This window comes from Galeopterus variegatus, unplaced genomic scaffold (assembly GCF_000696425.1).
Source record: "Galeopterus variegatus unplaced genomic scaffold, G_variegatus-3.0.2 Scaffold2898, whole genome shotgun sequence".
NCBI lineage: Eukaryota > Metazoa > Chordata > Mammalia > Dermoptera > Cynocephalidae > Galeopterus > Galeopterus variegatus.
In genome coordinates, this window is record NW_007729009.1 from 161,771 (window position 1) to 182,340 (window position 20,570).

A 20,570-nucleotide genomic window follows, 5' to 3' on the forward strand; every position below is an offset into this window, starting at 1 on the left:
GGTTGCTCACTGGGTGGGCGTGGTGCTGACACACCAAGTCAAGGGTTAAGATCCCCTTACCGGTCATCTTTAAAAAAAAAAAGATTAAGCTCAAGTATTGTCAAATTTCCTGGCTTAGTCAGACCTTCGTGCGAAACTCATTACCTACTTCCTGTGATTCTAAGCCGCTAGTTCTCCCTCTTAGCCTTAGTCTCTTTATCTGTAAAATGGGTATTAATAATACAACAAGGTTGTGGTGAATATTCAGCGAGATAATATAAGTAAAGCACTTAGCCGGCTGCCTGGCAAGTAGTTCAAGTGCTTAAAAACCGTTCCTGGCCACTATTAACCCATTAGTGTCTTCCACCACTCAACTCTTTTCCGGACAAGGTGGGAATCCGTGTTATGAGAAAGCAGTCCTTTCCCTTTAAGAACCTGAGTGGGCCACGAGCCAGCCTCCCCGCACCTTTTCCAAATTTTCCAATCCCCGCTTGGCATTTTCTGCCCAAAGGTCTCCGATTGGACAATCTGCACCAATCGGAGGCTGGAGCGGGCGCTACCAGGAGTTCAGCTCCACCCCTGCGCAGACCCTGCCCACCGTCCGGTCAGCCCCGTTGCTATGGGGACTGGTGGGCGGCGAGGGGGGAAAGCCCCGGATGTTTGTTGGGGATCCAACATGGCGGCGGCAGTGGCCGCGGTGGCGGCGGCGCAGGAGCGCTGAAGGCGGCGCGAGGGCGCGGAGTTCCAGACCAAGCAGCTAGGCCACGAGCGACGGCGGCGCCGAACCGGTAGGATAGGCGGTCTGGCCCGGGCTTGGGGTGGGCTGGGCGCTGGCGGTGGGAGAGCGTTTTCGCGAGGAGGGGGCGGGGCCGCCGGGGTCAAAGTTCACTTGTGGAGGGAAGGGTCGTGTCGAAGGGGTCGGAGGTCAACGCTGAGCGGGGGGCGGGAGGTGAGGATATCGGAGGTCGAGCTAGCTAAGGGGGCGTGGCGGGGGGACTACAAAGTTTTATATCTGAAGTGGGGGAGCGCTCGAGGGGATGGGGCGATTCTCAAAAAGGAGAGGCCAAAGGTAATAATTTGAGGGGAGGGCACGCCTACGAGGGGTAGAGGTCACATCCTTGGGGGCGGCTGGTTGGAGGTTTAAGGCCACGACCGACGGGACAGATTAATGAGTTTTGGGATGGGGGTAGCGTTTTAGAGGCTCGGAGGAGGGGCGTGGCTGGAGGGTCCAAAGGTCACAGTCTGACACTGGTACAGATGTTCGGGAGGGTCAGTAGTTAAAACCCAGTTGGGACATATTGCTGGGAAGGAGGGGCAGGAACATCCAGGAGAGAGGTCGGGGTGCTTCCAGGTGGTGGGAGAATGGGAGCCACCTCCTGCAAATAATGGTAATAGCAGCAGACACTCACAGGTCACTGTGTGCTAGACCCTTTTCTCAACGTTTTGCGTAACTTTACACAACTCATTTAGTTCCCCCTACAACGTGTGGGGTCACCTAATGAATAAGTTGTGGGGCTGGTATTCCACCTGGGGAGTTCTGGCCTACTACCTCTCATATAATCATAATGTTGGTTAATGTTTAATGAGGGTTCACACTATGCTTAGTGATCTGTGTGCCCGATGTCACTTCATCCCCACCACAGTCTAGTAAAATGAGTACTAGAGATAAACCCATTTTACAGACAGAAAAAGTGAGCCTCAGAAAGCTAAGAGCAGAGACAGATTGGGACTGGATGATTCCAGAGCTCCTGCTCTTAGTTGCCACATTGTCCATTGCCTGGAGGTCTGTTCCTGGAAGCAGGGGGCTGGGCGAGGCCAGGCCACTCCCTGGGCAGGAAAGGAACTATCTGCTTGGCCTCCTTGGAAGGATGTGATCTGGGAGGGGAAGTTCCCATGGGCTTATGGGAGTGGGTTGTTTGTGGGGGCCTAGAGTCTGAGTGAGTCTGATGGGCTTCTGGCTGGGGAGGGTGTCCGTGAGTGGTACCCTGGGCAAAGTTGGGTGTTCTCTGTGCTTAACAGCCCAACCTCTCACTGTGGTCTTCAGTTGCTCCCACCTCCTTTCCTACTGCACCCCCCATTGCTCCCCAGCCTGTTCTTCTACCTCCCTGCAGGTCTGTGATCTTCCTGTTCCCTGCTCCTGGAATCCTTTCCCCACCCTGCCCCTCTCACTGACCCTGTCACTCTCTCTCAGGTCTACCAGGCCCACCATAGCTCTCACTGCCCTCAGGCTCTCCTTATCTCACTGTTCTTTCTCATCCCAGCCCCTCTCTCTGTCCTTACCTTATTTATTAGGGCCCTGTTTGTTGTCTGCCTCCCCTGCTAGAATGCGGGTTCCACAAGGCAGGGATTGCTCCGTGGTGTTCCTTCCCTCAATCCCCATCTGAAGCACTGCCTGGCCTGCAAAGGGTGCTCTGTTTGGGAGCGGACTGTTGGGCACTGCGCTGGGTGCTGGGACTGCAGCAGGGGACAAGACCCACAGAGACTCTAACCTCACAGGGCTCTCAGTGTCTCCCGGTGGGAGCACTGTGGGACAGCCCCTAGCCAGTGACACATGGCTATATCTCCACAAACTGTGGGTGATATAGCCTGCAACGACATGTTCAGAGAGTGAAGAGGTCCCATTCTCTGAGCCAGGGCTGGGGCCTGTGTCCTTGGGAAAGTCCCCTGGGGAAGCTGTGAAGGGTAAGTAGGAGGGACGGGAAAGGGTGCACCAGGCAGAACGAGCCAGTGTGTGCAGGGCATGAGTGGAGGTCAGGGGATGGGTGCAGGGTTGGGGCTTGGAGGCGCCAAGTGGCTTGTGTAGGGTCAGGGCAAGATCCTGAGGGGGCTCAGCCTGGGAGGGGCAGTGGGAACAGGGGAGGGATGAGGAGCTGCCTGTAAATGTGGAGCTCTGTGAATGGTACTGGGGGTGGTTCAGAGAGCAGGTGCTGGCGCAAGGATGCCTGCTTCATACCCCAGCTCCCCCAGTTCACACTCACAGGCTGTGGGAGTGTCTCAGTTTCCTCCTCTGCAAAATGGGCATAGTGATAATGGCTGCCTCCTAGAATTGCTATGAGGATGCGGAATGTAGAGTGCTTGGCCCAAGGCCGGGCATACAGTAGGTGTTATGTAAACATTAGTCCTCTGCTGCTGGGTACCACCACTACCACCACCGCTACTGGAGAGGGCCTCAGAGATGAAGAACCCTCTCTCCACCTGCTCCTGGCTTTCTCTGGCTGCCGCCCCACCCCCACTGGCTCTGGCAGGGTCAGGGAGCAGGCACACTGCCAGGCAGTCCTGTGAGGCCGGCCCAGCCTCCAAACCTGGCGGTGCCAGCTCTCTCCGCATCTTGGGGCTTGGCACAGATAAGGAGGGATGGGACTTGGGCGTCGGAGACCCGTATTCAGGTCTCTGCCTTGTCACTCACCAGCAGTGGGACCTCGGACAAGTGATCTCTTATTTGCCAGTTTTGTTCCTTATAATACATTTCAAACTAAGCTTTCTTTATAACAGAACACAGAACTTGTTGATACCGTGAAAGGCTGAGGGTCTTCTCCCCACTCGCCTCCCTCCCTCCTTCCTAGTGGTGGCTGCTCTACTGGATTTGATGGTCAGCATTCTTCTGCAGCTTTTCATACTTTTACTACCCTTGAACATATTCACAAATAATAGAGCAGTAGTTCTCAACCCTGGCTACACATTGGAATCACCTGGAAAGATTTAAAAAATGATTTTGTCCGGGCCCACCATAGAGATGAGGATTTGGACTTATTTGATCTGGTATGGGGCTGGCCGCAGAACTTTGGAAGCTCCCTGGGTGGTTCTCACGGCCAGCCTGGGCTGACCACTGCCATCTTTTTTTTTTTTCCTTTTTTTTTTTTGTCTTTTTTTCGTGTCCGGCAACAGACCGCAACCCTCAGTGTCGCGCCCGTACCGGACCAGTGCCATCTTAAAGTTCATATAAATGATGTCACTGTGAACATGTCCTCTGCAACTTGCGTTTTTTTTTTTTTTTGCTGGTAGAAGGATTGAACCCCAGATGTTAGTGTATGAGCACAGCCTGACCAACTGAGCTAACTGGCCTTGCAACTCGCTTTTTTTGTTCAGCGTTAGAGTTTGGATATTTCTCTGTGTGGGTGTGTGTAGGTCTAGGACAGGTTGTTCATTTTCCCTCCCCTTGAGTATTTCTTTTTGCGATTGTGTCATACAGGAGTTATTCATTCATCTTTTGATGACCATTTAGGTGGTTTCCAGCTGGGGCTATAACTGTGCTGTGATGAACATTCTAGAGCATGATTCCTTGTACACTGTGGCCAGAGGCTCTCTTGCACATATGCCTTGCAGTGGAAATGCTGGACCTTCCACCTTACCTGGATGTTGCCAAATTGCTCTTCTAAGTGATTGTCTCAGTGTGCTTCCCGCCAGTGCTTGACGGTTCCCTTTGCTGCACATCCTGCTGTGTGATGGTTTGTGGTCCTCACTGAAACGATTTACTCAGCCCGAGATGATAGATTTTATGGTCCTCCCCACCCCCGCCCCACCAGACTAGTTGGGAACCGTCAGGGAGATGGTTCCCATGACTGGCTTAGCTGGGCCTGATACCCACCGAGCCCCCACACTCAGAGGAGGAGGCATATGGGGGGAGTTTTGACCTTTACCTTCCAGAGCATCCAGAACAGTGATCACAGTTTTGATCCAACTCTCCTTGGGGGGCAGTTCCCAGGGCTGACAATTGGGAAAGGGAACTGGACTGACTTGAATCTCTTCAGGAAGGAGTCGAGGAGTAAGGAAGTGAAGGTTGCATAGGGATGAATGAAGTCTTGTTACACTCTTTGTGTATGTCTGGTGGTTGGTCCCAGTGATGACCAACACAGCTCCAGCCTGTGGTACAATGGATTGTGGTACAATGAAGGAGACAGACCTGCTGTACCTAGACAGTGACAGCCCAGGAGGTCAGGGCCAGGATGGGGGAGGCACAGGCACGGGCGTCAGGGCTGGGATGGGGAGGCCCAGGCAGAGGGGTCAGGGATGGGATGGGGAGGCACAGGCAGAGGGGTCAGGGATGGGATGGAGAGGCACAGGCAGAGGGGTCAGGGATGGGATGAGGAGGCCCAGGCAGAGGGGTCAGGGATGGGATGGGGAGGCACAGGCAGAGGGTTCAGGGTGGGATGGGGAGGCACAGGCAGAGGGGTCAGGGTGGGATGGGGAAGCACAGGGACTGTAGGAATCCAGAGGAAGCACCTGACCAAGCCTGGGGAATCACTGAGGGCTTTCTGGAGAAGGGGACATCTGGTTGATGAAAAAGAGTGAGCCAGTCTTAGAAAGGAGGTAGAAAGAATATAACAGGTAGTGGGTACATAAAGTGCCAGTGCCCTGAGGTTCAGGTGAGCTTGGAATGCTCAAGGACCATCAGAGAGGTCAGTGTGGCTGAGTATGGGATGACGTCGGGGAGATGGGAGGATGTGGCAGACAGAGCAGAGGCTGACGGACTGAGGTAAGGAGTCTGTATTTCATTCTGTGTGTAATGGGAAGTTGTTGGAGGGCTGTAGCAACATCTGGTTTCCCTTTTATAAAGATCACTCAGGCTGCTGTGTGAGGAGCGGATTGTGGAGGGTGGAGACAGGGAGACTGTGGGGAGGCTGCTGTGATAGTCCAAGCAGGAGAAGAGGGTGGATAGGGTGAAGTGACAGTGATAGGGGAGGGTCCTGTGTGCCAGCCGAGATTGTGAGTACTTTACCCATATTAGCTCTTTCATTCTTCAGAACTACTTATGAAGTAGGCACCGATATCATCCCCACTTTAGAGATGAGAAAACTGAGACCCAGGGAAGTGCATGACTTGCCTGAAGTCACACAGCAGGCAAGTGGCAGAGATAGGATTTGAACCCCAGGCCTTAGGGCTCCAGAGTCACTGCGCATTGTGGCTGTACTTCAGTGATGTGGAAGTGGCTTTGAGAAGGCAGGGCTGATTTCTGTCCAGTTGGTTCTTACCCAGGCTCCTTTTTAGACAGAAGCTCCTTGGGGACCTGTTTGACCTGGGCAGCTTCTAGGTACTGGATATCTACCTCCCTCAGGGCCCCCCAGCACCTCCCTTCCCTTTCTTGTCCACTGCCTCACCCCTCGTTGCCCTGCTGGCTTGTGGTGAGCCAGACTTCCTGGCCAGACGCCTTTCAGGGCTGTCCCCAGCAGCTGTTTCTCCCATCGCCCGAGCTGGGCCACCACAGATGCTGCTAGTAGGAAGCGGTCTCCTTCCAAATCACAGCCAGGGAAATGGGACCCCTCCCGCCCCAGCCACCCTCCAGGGCTGGGCTTACTGTCTGCCAGAAACCTTGGCCCACAGGAAGGTTGGGGGGGCCAAGGAGGGTCAGAAGGGGAACCCTCGCAGGTCCCCGGGGAGGCAGCTATGATGGATGTGACAGAAGCCGCTGCTCACTGCAGCTTGTCTCCTGGGGCTCTCTGGTCCTGCCCTGACCTTCCCCAGGGCACCTGCGAGGTGATCTGCTGCCGTCCCCAGGGGCAGTGGGAGCTTCCCTCCCTAGCTGCCCAGTCCACACACGTACCTCAGCTTGCCTTCTAGCTGGGAGCCCCTGGGCCTCTCGTTCCTCACCTGTTAAATGCGGGTGTTAGTAGCTACCTCTTGGGCTGTGACAGGATAGAGGAGATCAAAAGTAAAGTGCTTATCCTGATGCCTGGCATCTGCTGAGTTCCTGGTAGATGCTGAACTTTGCAGTTTTAATGCATCTCCATGTGCCCTGTCCTCCTCTGGGCCCCCAGCTCCTGGTATTGCAGGCTCGGTGTGCCAGATACCGGCCTCTGTGCTTTATGGGCACTTTGCCATGGCTCTGCCCAGAGACCCTGAGGAAGAGGTGTTATTAACCTCATTTTTCCTGCATTTTAATTTTAAGAAGGCACATTTTTGCTCCATGTGCATGTATTACTTATTCCCTTAGATAATAATTTAAGAACTGCACAGAGCACAAAAGGATATACGGTGACAAGGAAATCTTTTCCCACCAGGCTGCCGTCCCCCTTCCCAGAGATAGCCATTGTTCCCAGTTTCTGTTCTCTCTATCTTGCGACATTTGTTCCTACAAGTGCTCTCCCCTCCCTTTTGTTTTCAGTAAATTGGAACAGACTTCCCATGTTTGTGTTCTGTCCTGCCCTTTGCATTTTCTTTTTTTTTTCTTGGTGGCTGGCCTGTATGGAGATCTGAACCCTTGACCTTGGTGTTGCCTTTTGCATTTTTCACTCTGAAGTTCTGTAGAAGGACGTACAATACTTCCTTGAACGTCCTGCAAATATCCCATAGCATGTGTGTGCCCCCACTGATGGCCATTCAGGCTGTTTCAGTCTTTCCCTCCTGTGAACAGGGCTGCACCTGCATGTAGTGTAGCTGTGGACACATCACTAGAAGTGGATTCGTGGGCCTAACATGTGCACCCCGTTAGCTCTGCCAGTACTGATCCATCCTGCCAGAGTGCTTGTGCCTGTTTATACCCACACCTCCAGTGCTGATGGCACCAGCGTTTCCTCACACCCTCACTGGCGTGGATGGGGTATTATCTGACATTTTGACCTTTGCCAGATAGGTGACAAATGGTCCTCGTTGTGGCTCTGATTTTAATTTGAGTAAAGTGGTGCATCTTTGTGTTGTTGAAAGCCATCTGGCTTCCTTTTCTGGGAGCTGTCTATTCCTGATAATTTTACTTTCCCTGAGAAGGGGAGACAGGCACAGGCCAGCAACCCTACAGCAAGTAAGTGGCAGATCTGGGACTCGAACCCAGGCCTTCCTGGCTCCATTCTGGAGCTCTTAACTTGTCTGACATAGTGGAGGTTGAAGGCATGGACTCTGGAGCCAGCCTTGCCACATACTAACTGTGTGACCCCAGAGAAGTCACTTCATCTGTCTGTGTCCTGGTGTCCTCATCTGTAAAATGGGATGATAATGGTGCCTCCTGTGCGGTTGTTTTGAGGATATAAATGCGTATTCAGCAGGCAAAATAAGTAGTAAGTGCTCACAGACTATTGGCTGCTAGTTTTAGTACTCTGTATTACTCTGTATTATTAATATTAACAGGCACTGTTCTGAGTGCTTTCTGTGAACTAACTTATTGCACCCTCTCATCAACCCCAAGACCTAGGTGTTATTATTATCTCCATTTTGTAGGGGAGGAAATTGAGAAGCTGGGAGACTTGCCCAGGGTCACAGAGCAGGCAGGGCTGGGATTGGACCTCAGGAGGTGTGGCTCCTAACCACTACAGCCCACTACCTCTGCCACCTCCATAATTAAGCCCCAGAATTAGAAAGTTCTCCCTCGCTCCCCACCTACGCTACTCCCTGCTGTGTGTCTTCATTCTAGGCAGGCTGCAGCAGAACTTCTGGGGTGATAGCTTGACAGTGGGGGCATTGGGCAAGGTCCTCACATAGAGAACCTCCTTCCAGGGCCCTCCCTGCTCCCACCTCTGGCACTCTGGCCTGGCCCTGGAAAGTCCTGATGAAGTGGCATTGTGTGGTGTTTTCGAACTTGCTGCCCCAGTCCTGTTTCACCACTGCCACTTGGAAAGCAGACTGCCATCCTGGCCCAGGGAGATGCCAGGGCTGCCTCCTCTTCTTCCTCCTCTCCCCTCCCACCCCCTACAGTCAGTGGTCAGCACTGTCCATGGGGAGAAAGTAGGTCACTGTCGTTTCCCAGGTGAGGACCCCTGCCGTTCTTCTCTGCTGCCCACAGGGGCCTCCATAGCCCTCTTGTCCCTGCCCCCCAAATCTTCCACATTATTTGCCCCCCTCATCTCCCCTCTCAGTCGCGGCTTCAGTAGTGACCACTCTTCTGATCTTGGTGGTCATCGCGTCCTTGCTTTTCCTGATAATTTTTACCAGGTTCATCCCTGAATTACAGAATGTCACCTTGCCTGCTTTCGAACTTTATGTAAGTGGAATCTTCCAGTATGTTGTTGCCTGTGTCTAGCTTCTTTCATCCCTAGGTCTGTGAGGTCCATCCACGTGGCTGTGTGTCTTTGTAGTTCCTGCATCTGTGTTGCTGTATAGTATTCTGTTTCTCGGTCTCCCCATGCTGGTGCAAGTGTTCTCTTTGTAGGCACCCCTGGGGTACATGTGCATGTGTTTCTCCAGGGAATACACCCAGGAGCACGGTGCTCAGGCCAGATGGTAGGGTGTCTTCACTTTCAGTCGATGCCGTTGTGCTGCTTCCCAAAGAGTTGTGCCTGTATACGCTCCCAGCAATGGGGGGGTGACAATTTTTTCCACTTCCTCACCAACACGTGGTGCTGTCAGCCTTTTTAGTTGACTTTGGAACATATTTATTCTTTTTCTCCTGAAAAATTAACACTGCTGGTTATCACTGGGTGGGTCCCTCCTGTTATTTTCTCCTCCCCATGTTCCTGTGCATTCCAGCCCTTGCCCATTCTGTGAACAGGAGTCAAATGCTTATTCCTTGATAAGCCTTGTGCTGGGCCTGGGGACCCAGGGGTGGACACAAAAATCAGGCAGCCCTCGCTGAGCTCATTCCATTAGGGAATGCAGACCTTGACCAAAGAGCAACACAGGGGCAGGTAAGATAAACCAGACTGGTGACTCCCAAGCCCGTTTCCCCCAGTGACCCCTACTCAGTAACAGGCATCGTCATCCGTCCTCTTGATTGAGCCCCAAATCTGGCCTCGTCCTGACTCTTCTCTTCTTCTTCTCCATGTCCAAAATGTTGGGAAAGCCTGTCGCTCTACCATCAGGGTATGACCTGGTGCCTCACACTCTTCTTCCTCATCACCCCATAGTTCAAGCCACCATCATCTCCCTCCTGGACCATTGCAGCAGCCTCCTCACTCCCTCCTCCCCAACGGCCCCCACAGACTGTCACCATGCAGCCAGAGGGAGCCACAAACACCTGGTCAGGTGTCGTTCTGCCCTGCTGGGGACCTCCCCTGACTCCACCTCTCCCAGAGGAAAAGCCCACAAGGCCCCAGGAGAGCCAGGCCCAGCTTTCCTGCCTGTCCTCGCCTCCAGGCACCCTCCCTCACTCCTCTGCTGCAGCACCAGTCCTGGAACTTTCCAGGCTGGGTCCTGCCTCAGGGCGTTTGTGCTTGCTGCTCCCTCTGCTCGCAGCACTCTCTGTCCTTCCATTCAGGCAGTCTCTGCTGAGTGTCACCTTCCTTGGGGACACCTTCCCTGACCATCAAGCCTGGAGTAGCAGCCCCCATCACCCTCCCTCTCTCTGGCCACCTTCCCCTGCTTGGTTTTCTTTGTGGCATTCATTGTAGTTACATTACATTATGATTTGTGGGTCTGCCGGTTTATTGCCCCCTTCCTCCCCATAACTTAGCTCTACAGCAGTGGGGGTTGGGGTGGAATGATGGGGCCTTGCTGTGTCCCTTGCTGTGTTCTCAGGGCTTGGTGTATAGTAGTCTCTCAATAAATGCTGGTTGGGTGAGCTGTAAGAAGCTGAGTGTCACTGCCAGTGCCTAATGGGGGAATCTGCCTTGGCTGGAGAATGCAGGGCAGGCTTTCCTGAGGAGGGAATGCCACTTGAAGGGTGAACTGGCATTAGCTAAGGGAGGAGGGAGGCTGAGGCAGCTGCCTGTGCAGAGTTCTCCGGGCAAGAAAGTGCAAGAGGCCTTTGAGAAATTGAAAGAAGACTAATGATCAGTTCTCAGGTTGGTCTGGATTTGAACCTTGACAGCCACTCATGCCTCAGTCTCTTCCTTTCTAGAATGGGGCTTCTTCAGGCATTCTAGGGCGTTCCTGATGTTCTGCTCCTAACATAGTTACCCTGGTGCCTGGCATATGATTATTTGATTTTTTTTTTTCCAACAAATACTCTGGAGTGCTGACCTGTTGTGGCCTCTAGGTATCCAGTGTTGGATAAACAGACCCAGTTGCTACCCACTTGAAGCCTATCTCCTCAGCCATCTGGGGTACCCCTGCTTGGAGGCAGGAGAAGACCTGACATGACCTTGGGCCTGGGGAGTTCTTATTCTGGATACAGGACCCCCTCCAAGCTGATGAATAGGGAAAACTAATTGAGGGTTTGCATGTGTGGCCCTGTGCCCCACACAGCACTCCCACACTGCTGCCCAGTCCTCCCTGGAATCCCAGGAGGTGGCCACGCCCATTTGACCCATTTCACAGATTAGGAGGGTGAGTGTGGCACCAGTGGTGAGCCCTTGGCCCATCCTGCCAGGTAGTGCTGAGCAGATCTGGTGGCACCTCCTTGAGGTATGGACTTGCTTTTCCCTGGTGGCCAGTCAGGTGAAGCAGCTTTTCACATGTTCTTCAAAAGTCCTGTGAAGGGCCTGTTTTTCTACTGGGTTCTCTGCCTTTTTATTTTTTATTTATTTGAGTTAAATCCTAGATTCTGGAGGAGAACCCTGCGCTTCTCAGGTGTTAGTTACACTTATCTACCTCCAGTTGGTGGCTTGTCTTCACTTTTTTTATTGCGTTGTTTGATGAACAGAAGTGCTTAATTTTGATGTAGTTAGATTTGTCACTCATTTCCTGTGTAGTTTTATAGTTCCATCTTTCACATTCAGTCTTTATTGTTTTCATGTGTGTGCCTGTATGGTGTGAGGTAGGCATCCAGTTTCACATTTTCCATATGGATCCCCAGTTATCCAGGCACTATTTATAAACACAGACTGACTTTCCCCCTTGCTGCCCTTATCATAACTCATGTCTTTATACAAGCCGGTCTGTTTCTGGGTGCTCTCTTCTTTTCTCTGTTTGTTCCTGCATAGTACCACATGGTCCTAATTTCTTTAGTTTATGTCTTGATTGCAGGGAGAGCAAGCTCTTCCACCTGTTCTTCATGAATGTCTTGGCCATTCTTGGCTTTTTGCAATCCTATTTAAATATTAGACAAGCATCTTGTCAGTGTATGTACACACGCACTTGCGTATGTACACACATTCTCTCTCACACACACACAACACTGTCTCCCAATCCATGAACGTGGTATATCTCTTCATGTATTTATGTCTTTGCCATGTCTCTGCGAAAGTGTCGTACTTTTCCTGCAGAGGCCTTGCCCACCTCTTGTTCGATTTTTTCTCGGGGTACATTGTGATGTGGCAGGGGGCTGTGTTCTCCACTCCCACACGTGTCTCACTTCCTAGGTTTGGCCTTGCAGGGTGAGGACATCATAGCAGTGGCAGGAGTCCACCTCCCCCATTCCCTGTTTCTTCCCTGGCACCGCCCCTGGGCCCTGGCAGAGGGCGGGCAGGTCGCCCATAGAGAGGCTGTAATTTTCCTGAACAATTTCAAGGGCTAATTAAAGGTTTTCCTTGACTAATCAGCTTACAGTTTAATTATCAGGGAACAGGCTCAGAGATGCAGGAAGCAGCTCTGTTGGGGTCTCCCCACAGTATGGCACAAAGGAGCCAGGGCCTGGCCCTCCCCCAAGAGGTTGGTAGGATCTGGGGATACCCCAGCACCCTCCAGTGAGTCAGCAGGGTTTCCTATGAGAGACAGAGGTGGAGGGCAGCAGGTGTGATTGAGGTTAGAGCAGGTCCTCTGCTTCAGATCATCCCGTGGCTCCCATTGCTGGGGAGGGGGCCAAGTACCTAGCCCCTGTGGTGGCTTTGGCAAGGCCCTGCCCCCTCTTCCGCTGGCCCGCAGCACTTCAGCCTCACTGGCCTTTGTTTAGTGCTCTCGCTTCATTTATCCTGTGGGTCTTGGCTTAAAGATCAGCACCTCTGGGAAGCCTTCTTAGGCGTTCTCCTGCCCAAGCCAGTGAGAAGCTCTGCAGCCCTGTGCTGGCTCTCAGGGTCCCAGCTACTCATTGCCTCATTCTATCGACACTGATAAGTGTAACGAGGGGGACGCTGGCGCTGGGCTCTGTGCTGGGGGACCCAAGAGGACAAGGGGTTCAGGACTGGAGCTCTGAGGAGAGGACTGGGAGCAGGTGTTCAGACAGGGAGGGCTGAGTGATGGCTGAGGCCTTCCGGGGTTAGGCAGTTGTCTGGACCCTGGAAGGCTCCTGGGAATTTGCCAAGGGGGAGGGGACCTGGAGATGGCTGTGCCAGGCCTGGCTTCATTCCTTGCATTCCTCAGCAGGCCCCAGACTCCTGGTGGCTCTAGCTGGGGGAGGGTGGGCCAGCAGGAGAGGGGTCTTCTGGGCACTGCCTGCTCCTCCCTGCCCCTCTCCTCCCCTTCCCTCCCCTGCCTTATCAGTCTGTCTCACTTTATGACCTCCCCAAGGTCTCAGGCCTGCGTCTGTGGTTCCAACATCCTCCCATCCCATCCTCAGAGTTGGCTGCGTATTAGCATCACCTGGGGTGGGGTTAGGGGGTCAAAGCAAGGGACCCAAGTCCAGACCATTTGAATCTGGATTTCTGACTGTAGGGCCTGGGCCGCTGTCTCTCCCTCTCTCTCCTTTTCTTATTCTTTCTTCCTATGTTTTTGCCTCTTATTTCCACCCCCAACCCCTGCATTTCTGCTTCCCAAGCTTCTGTTCTGAGGCAGGATCTGGCTGAAGTCACAGGGGGGAGATGGTTTCTGCAGGCCCAGGACATCCTTCTGATGGGAAGGATGCTGATGTCACCTCAGTGGCCTCCCTTGCTGTTCCTGCACCTGGGGTCTGCGGGAGCAGGGGGTCAGGGCACAGCATCTGACTGATGGGGGTGACTCTGCAACCTTGCATGGAGGACTACCAAGGCGTGCAGACCCTGACATGTCCTATAACACCAGACCCCTCTGTGGACCCAAAATCTGGTAGTGTCACCTACTCCGGTTAACATTTCAGGCTCCTGTGGGGTAGGACTGCCTGCTGGTCAGTAGTTTAATACCAGTAAAGGTTTGTGCTAAAGATGTGAAGATTGCATTGCAAGAAGCTTTATTATTTTATGGGAATGAGGGGGAATGATAGCCAGAGTTCCCATGTGTCCCCACTTGCTGAGGGCTCCCTCACCTCCTCTCCAGGAAGGGGTCAGGAGTCCAGCTCCCCTGGGCCTCTCCTGGCTCCAGCGCAGCTTCCTCTTTGACCTCAGTCAAGGCCCTGAGCCTCAGCTGTCTGTGAGCTCCTGCATCTGGAGCGGAAGGATAATGGTTCCTGCTGCCTGCCAGGACTGCTGGAGGATGAAGTGCGTGAGTCAGCGTGTGTGTGCTCAGAGCAGGGCTGCTGTCATTATACCATTACGATTACTCTTACTGCTGTTAGCAGCACAGTTATTAGAGAGGCAGGATAGGTGCTTGCGTTTAGTAGTTAGGGTTCTTGGGGTGAGTGATCCAGAATTCTTTGCTATTGTGATGTGATTAGGTCACATTTCCTTTTGTAAAACATTGAACACCTTTGTATTGTGGAAATGTTCACACATACTCAAAAGAATGGTCTCATGCCTTCCCTGGGTCCCTGTTACCAGCTTCAGCAGGTACCAGTCATGACCAGGCTTTGTCATCTGTATCCCCACTCCCCATCTCCCTGATTACTTCAAAACAAATCCCAAACATCATAGACTTTAGCCAGAAATATTTCAGATTTTTCTATAAACAAGAATTCCTTAATATCAGCACATTTCACAGATTGTCTTATAATTCTTTTTTCAGTTTGTTTGATATGGGTCCAGATAAGGTCTACACTTTGTGTTTGGTTCACAGCCCCTTATGTCTTCTCTCATCTGTAGATTGCCCCATCCGCTCTTTTGCCTGCTTGCTATTTTGGTTGTGTGTCTATGGAAGACCTGAGCTGTGTGTCCTGGAGAGTGTCCCACAGTCTGGATCCAGCTCATATATCCTTGTGGTGTCATTTCATGTGTTCCTCTGTGTTCTGTACTTTCGGTAGGTTGGGACTTAGGCCTAGAGGCTCCATCTGATTTCAAGTCCAGTTTCTTGTGGCAAAAACACTTTCATAGGTGGTGCTATGTATGAGCACCACGGTGTAAGTAATGTTCGTGTGACTGTCAAGTTTACTTGTAGAATAAAATTAAGTAAAAAAAAAAAAAAAAAAAGTGAGTGGATTGAAAATAATTCTTCAGTCACTCCCAGTATGGCTGGTACCCAGATCCCGCAGAAGTAGGGTGGGAGGGAGCTGAAGGGCTGAGGCTTGGAGTCTCCCTGGGGCCTGGAAGCAAGGGGCTAGTTTGTATCGTCCCAGCTTCAGGTAAACCGTTGTCATTAACTTGGAGCTTTGGGCTCCTGCTTTACTAGGACCAAAGGCCCCCAACTAAGAGCCGCCCCCTCCCCTATCCCCCACTGCTCCCTTCAGTGTGACCTGGTGGTTAAGTTTTTGGGGCAGAGTAGACCCCTGGCCAGCTCCGCCCTTGGCCAGCTGTGCCACCCTGGGTAACTTTCCAGCTCTTTGCCTGCTTCTTCCTCTGTAGCATAATGGTGACCACCCACACTTTGGAGGACTGCAGTGAGGACTCTAGTGCTCCAGAAGCTCTTCTGTGCTTTAGTATAGATCCCTCCAACCTCAACTTTTCCACTCCACCCTCCCAGCCAGGCAGGCTCCAGTCCTAGGGCCTTTGCACTGGCCATTCCCTCCACGTTGTATGCTCTTCCCCATATCCCTAAGTGGTTGTCTCCCTTCCATCCAGTGTTTGCTCAAATGCCACCCCTTCAGAGACCTCCCTAGTGGTGCCCTCTGGAAAGAGCATGCTGTCACTCTCTGTCCACTCTCCCACTTATTTACTTGTGTATTGTCTCACGTCCCCCACTAGAATGTCAGCTCTAGGAGAACAGGGACCCTGTCTTATTCACTGCTATGTTCCCAGTGCCCAAAACAGTGCCTGGTATGCACTAAGTGCATAACAAATTGTTGTTGAGTGCATGAATGTGTGGAAGAATGAACATGGTTAAGTGAGTGGACTTTGGCCAGGATCAGACCTTCCATGGAATCCTGGCTCTGATACATGCCATGTGACTTTGGGCTGGCACCTCCCCTCTCTGTTCTTCACTTTCCTCCTCTGCAAAGTGGGGTGTTAACAGCATGTTGCTCGCTGTCTTGTTTTGCACTAGCATAGTGCCCACACATAACGCTTTGTAGCTGGCCTCACTGCTGCCTTGTGTCTCCAGCAAAGGCCATAGATGAGCCAGCCAGGGGCTGTCCCTGCAATGAGGACACTTTAACCGATCTTAATTCATTCTCGCACTCTTTGTGACTGGCTGTGTTCCCCCAGTGCAGGGATGCCACCCAGTGGATGGGTGTCCTTCCATGGCTAGAAGGGCTTCCTGGGGAATGTGATTCATGTAGGACTCGAGAGTGCCCAGCATGTGGAGAGACCTGGGTGTTGTGGCCTTAGTCTGAGGATGTAAGGCCTGGCTGCTTCAAGGCCTTTATCTTCCTTGCAGGAGACAAGCCAAGAGCTATGAGGGGCAAAGGAGGACTGCTCCTATGATGATGGTAGCAGTTACAGCCTTGGGGGGAGAGAGAGAGTGTGTGTGCATGTGAGTGCGTGCTCATATAAAGACAGAGACAAACAGCAGAGATGGAGAGGGAGAAAGAGACTGAGACTGTTTGCAGGCATATGCAAACACAGAGAAAGCTTCCAGTTGTCAGGCTCACTCTCCCTGGTTTTTCCTGCGTGGTAGTGCATGTGAGTGCGTGCTCATATAAAGACAGAGACAAACAGCAGAGATGGAGAGGGAGAGAGAGAGAGAAAGAGACTGAGACTGTTTGCAGGCATATGTAAACACAGAGAAAGCTTCCAGTTGTCAGGCTCACTCTCCCTGGTTTTTCCTGCGTGGTAGTGTAAAATCTGACATACATACAGAAAACTGCAAACCTCCATGAACTGAATCTCCATGTTCAGTTTAATGGATAATTATAAAGCAAACTCCCATGTGACTACCTCCAGATCAAGAAGACACACGTTGCCAGCCCTCTGAAAGTCCCCTCCTCCATGTGCTCATCCCAGTACTAGCAGGTAAATCTACCCCCCTTATTCCTTTCCATTGTTTCCTCATTTTTGGTAAATTATGAAAGATTTCGGATGCCCCAAGAGAATAGAAAATCACCTGCTGAACTCCCTTGGGCCCCCTGCAGAGCTAATAGAATACTCTTGCCAGGGTTGCAGCTCCCAGGAGCCCTCCCTCAGGTACCTAGTCCTCCCTGTCCCTCCTGTGCTTCCCTAAATGGTGTCCATTATTGTTCTGCAGGTTTTTAAACTGCATGTAAGTAGTAACAGACTGGCAGCACTTGGCTGCAGCTTGCTCTCAGTATTTTTCTGTTGAGATTTCACTGGGTAGATAGATGAAGCCCTGTGGATAGATGAATGCTCCCTGATAGGGGTCAGAGGTACCTCCTCCCATAGCCAGATGAAAGCAGCCTTACCCTAGAGGAGACTCAGGAGAGTGCTCTGGGCTCCTCTTCCCTCGGGCCCACAGCCCCTTGCTCCAGCTGCGTTAGAAGCAGCAACCGCAAGTGGAAGTGGGCATTTCCTGTCCACAGAGAGCACTGCTGGCCTCCCACATGGCCAAATGGGACTCAGTTACTGGTCCCTGATGTGTAAGGAGCCCTTATAGGTATAAAAGGGGCTCTGGTGCCACCTAGGTGTGTCTGTGCCACGGAGGGGCATTCTCTAGGGTGAGAGTCTCTTCTCTTCTAGTTCCTTTGCCCACCCGCCCACTCCCTACACAGTCTCACACAGCGTTTCATGAGGAAGCCCTCTGGGGTAGAGATTACTATCAAAGGCTCCAGATCTGGCCTGGATCTGGCCAGCCTGGGTGTGCTGCCTTGCTCTGCCACCTACTAGCTGGGTGACTTTGGCCTACCCCTGTCCACCTCTGTGGGCTTGTTTCTCCATTTGTAAAATGGGGTTGTATAAGGGCTATTTCATCTATGTAAAGCACTCAAAAGAGCTGGCATGTAGAAACCTCTTAATGAGTGTCAGCCATCAGTATTATTGTGGTTATTGCCATTCATTCATTCATTTTGTAGGTATTAACTGTGTACCTCCTCTGGGTCCAGCACTGTCAACCACCACCCTGACAGGCTGGTGGTGGCCTGTCAGGCCGAGGCCCTGCCCTTACAGAACTTGTAGTACAGTGAGGGAGATAGACACAGCACCAAGCAGTGACAGCCCACAGTGACCTTGGGGAAAATGCAGGCCAGAGTGTGATAGCTGTGATGGGGGCAGCCCAGAAGACTGGAGGGGGCGGGGAGGTATTCCTGGCTCCAGCCTAGGAAATCAGGGAAGGCTTCCTGGAGGAGGAGACATCTGAGCTGAGCCTGAAAGAGGAGCAGGGTTTTAGTTTGTGGAAGGATGTTCCAAGGAGAGCAAACAGCATATTCAAAGACTGAAAGATGGGGAAAGGCCTGGCATTTTAAATAAATTATTAATATTTTTAAGTAAACTTTTTATTTTGAGATAATTGTAGAGGTACATGCAGTTGTAAGAAATAATAGAGGGAGATCTGGTGCACCCTTTACCCAGTTTCCCCTAGTGGTAACACCTTGTCAAACTACACTACAATGCAACAACCAGGATATTGAAATTGATATGATCAAGATACAGAACATTCCTGTGTAGTAAAAAGGGGGAAAAAAAGAGATACAGAACATTCCATCACAGAGGTCTGTCTTGATGCCTTTTTATAGCCACACCCCTCTCCCACTCCTAACTTCTGGCAACCACTCATCTATCTGTTCTCCATTTTTATATTTCTGTCATTTCAAGAATGTTATGTAAATGGAATCATACAGTATGTGACCTTTTTGGATTGACTTTATTCACTCAGCATAATTCTCTGGAGATTACTCCCAGGTAGCTGTGTGTATCAAGAGCTCGTTTCTTTTTATTGCTGAGTTGTATTCCATGGTGTGGATGCACCACAGTTTAACCATTTACCCATTGAAGGACATCTGGGTTGTTTGGCTGTTACAAATAAAGCTCCTATAAACATTCACACACAGGTTTTTGTGTGAACGTAAATTTTCATTTTTCTGAAACAAAAATCCAGAAGTACAATTGCTGGGCATTATAGTGGTTGCATGTTTTTAAAGAAACTGCCAAACTGTTTTTCCAGCGTGGATGAACCATTTTATATTCCCACCAGCAATGAATGAGTGATCCAGTTTCTCTGCATCCTCACCAGCATTTGGTATTGTCGCTATTTTTTGTTTTAGCTCTTCTAATAAGTGGGTAATTATATCTCATTGTGGCTTTATAATTTGCATTTCTCTGATAGTTAATGATGTTGAGCATCCTTTTATGTGGTTATCTACCATCTGTGTATCCTTTTTGGTGAAATGTCTCTTCATGTCCTTTGCCCATTTTCTTATCAGATTGTTTGACTTTTTACTGTTGAGTTTTAAGGGTTCTTTGTCTATTCTAGATACAAGTCCTTTGTCAGATATGTGGTTTTCAAACATTTTCTCTCAGTCTGTAGCTTATCTTTTTATCCACTTCACGTGGACTTTTGCAGAGTAAACATTTTTAATTTTGATGAGGTCACTTTATTAATTTTTCTTTTATGGATTGTGATTTTGGTCTAAGAACCAAAAGTCTAAGAACCCTATGCCTTGTCCTAGGTCCTGAAGATTTTCTCCTGTTTGTTTTTTTCTTTTTCTCTAAAAGTTTTATAGTTTTACATTTAAGTCCACGTTGCATCCTGTGGATGTCCAATTGTTTCAGCCCCATTTTCTATCTTTCCTCCATTGAATTGCTTATGCTTCTTTGTCAAGAATCACTTACCACAGTGAGATACCACTTCATACCTACTAGGATGGCTACTGTCATAAAAACAAAAATAATAAGTATTGAAAGGAAGTGGAAGAATTGGAACCCTATCTGTCACTAGTGGGAATATTAAATTGTTTAGCCACTGTGGAATATAGTTTGGCAGTTTCTCCATTGAATTGCTTATGCTTCTTTGTCAAGAATCACCACAGTGAGATACCACTTCATACCTACTAGGATGGCTACTGTCATAAAAACAAAAATAACAAGTATTGAAAGGAAGTGGAAGAATTGGAACCCCATCTGTCACTAGTGGGAATATTAAATTGTTTAGCCACTGTGGAATATAGTTTGGCAGTTTCTCGAAAGGTTAAAGGTAGAATTACCATATGACTCAGCAATTTCACTCCCAGGCATGTATCCAAAATAATTGAAAGCAGGGCTCAAACCCATATTTGTATACCCAGGTTCATAGCGGCATTATTCACAAGAGCGGAAAGGTGGAAACAGCGCAGTATCCATCAGTAGATGAATGGAGAAACAAAATGTAGTATATACACACGATGGAATATTATTCAGCCATAAAAAGGAATGAAATTTTGATAGATGCTATAGTATAGATGGACCGTGGAAACATAATGCTTAGTGAAATAGGCCTGACACAGAAGGAGAATACTATACAATTCCATTTGTATGAGGTGCCTAGAACAGGCAAATTTAAGGAGACAGAAAGTAGAATAGAGGTTACCAGAGACTGAAGGAACAGGGGAAGGGGGGGCTGTTGTTTAATGGGTACAGAATTTTTGTTGGGGATGATAAAAAGGTTTGGGTATAGACAGTGGTGATGGTTATACAGGGGCTCACTGGGTTAGCTCAGCTGGTTAGAGCACAGTGTTATAACACCAAGGTCAAGGGTTTAGATCCCTATACCACTCATCCGCAAACAAATAAAATAAAATAGAAATAAAGTCGAAGTCATCCTTGACACCT

The 20,570-nt window shown here is 50.5% G+C and overlaps 1 protein-coding gene across 2 annotated transcripts in view; it reads left to right on the forward strand.

Moving 5' to 3' along the window:
* The first annotated feature begins 677 nt into the window (after positions 1-677).
* Positions 678-20,570, forward strand: part of PAK4 (p21 protein (Cdc42/Rac)-activated kinase 4) — a 56,903-nt gene continuing 37,010 nt past the window's right edge. For both annotated transcript variants that reach the window (XM_008583376.1, XM_008583377.1), the window contains exon 1: positions 678-767. The gene's annotated coding sequence lies outside the window, so the exon portion shown is untranslated. The remainder of the gene's footprint in view (positions 768-20,570) is intronic.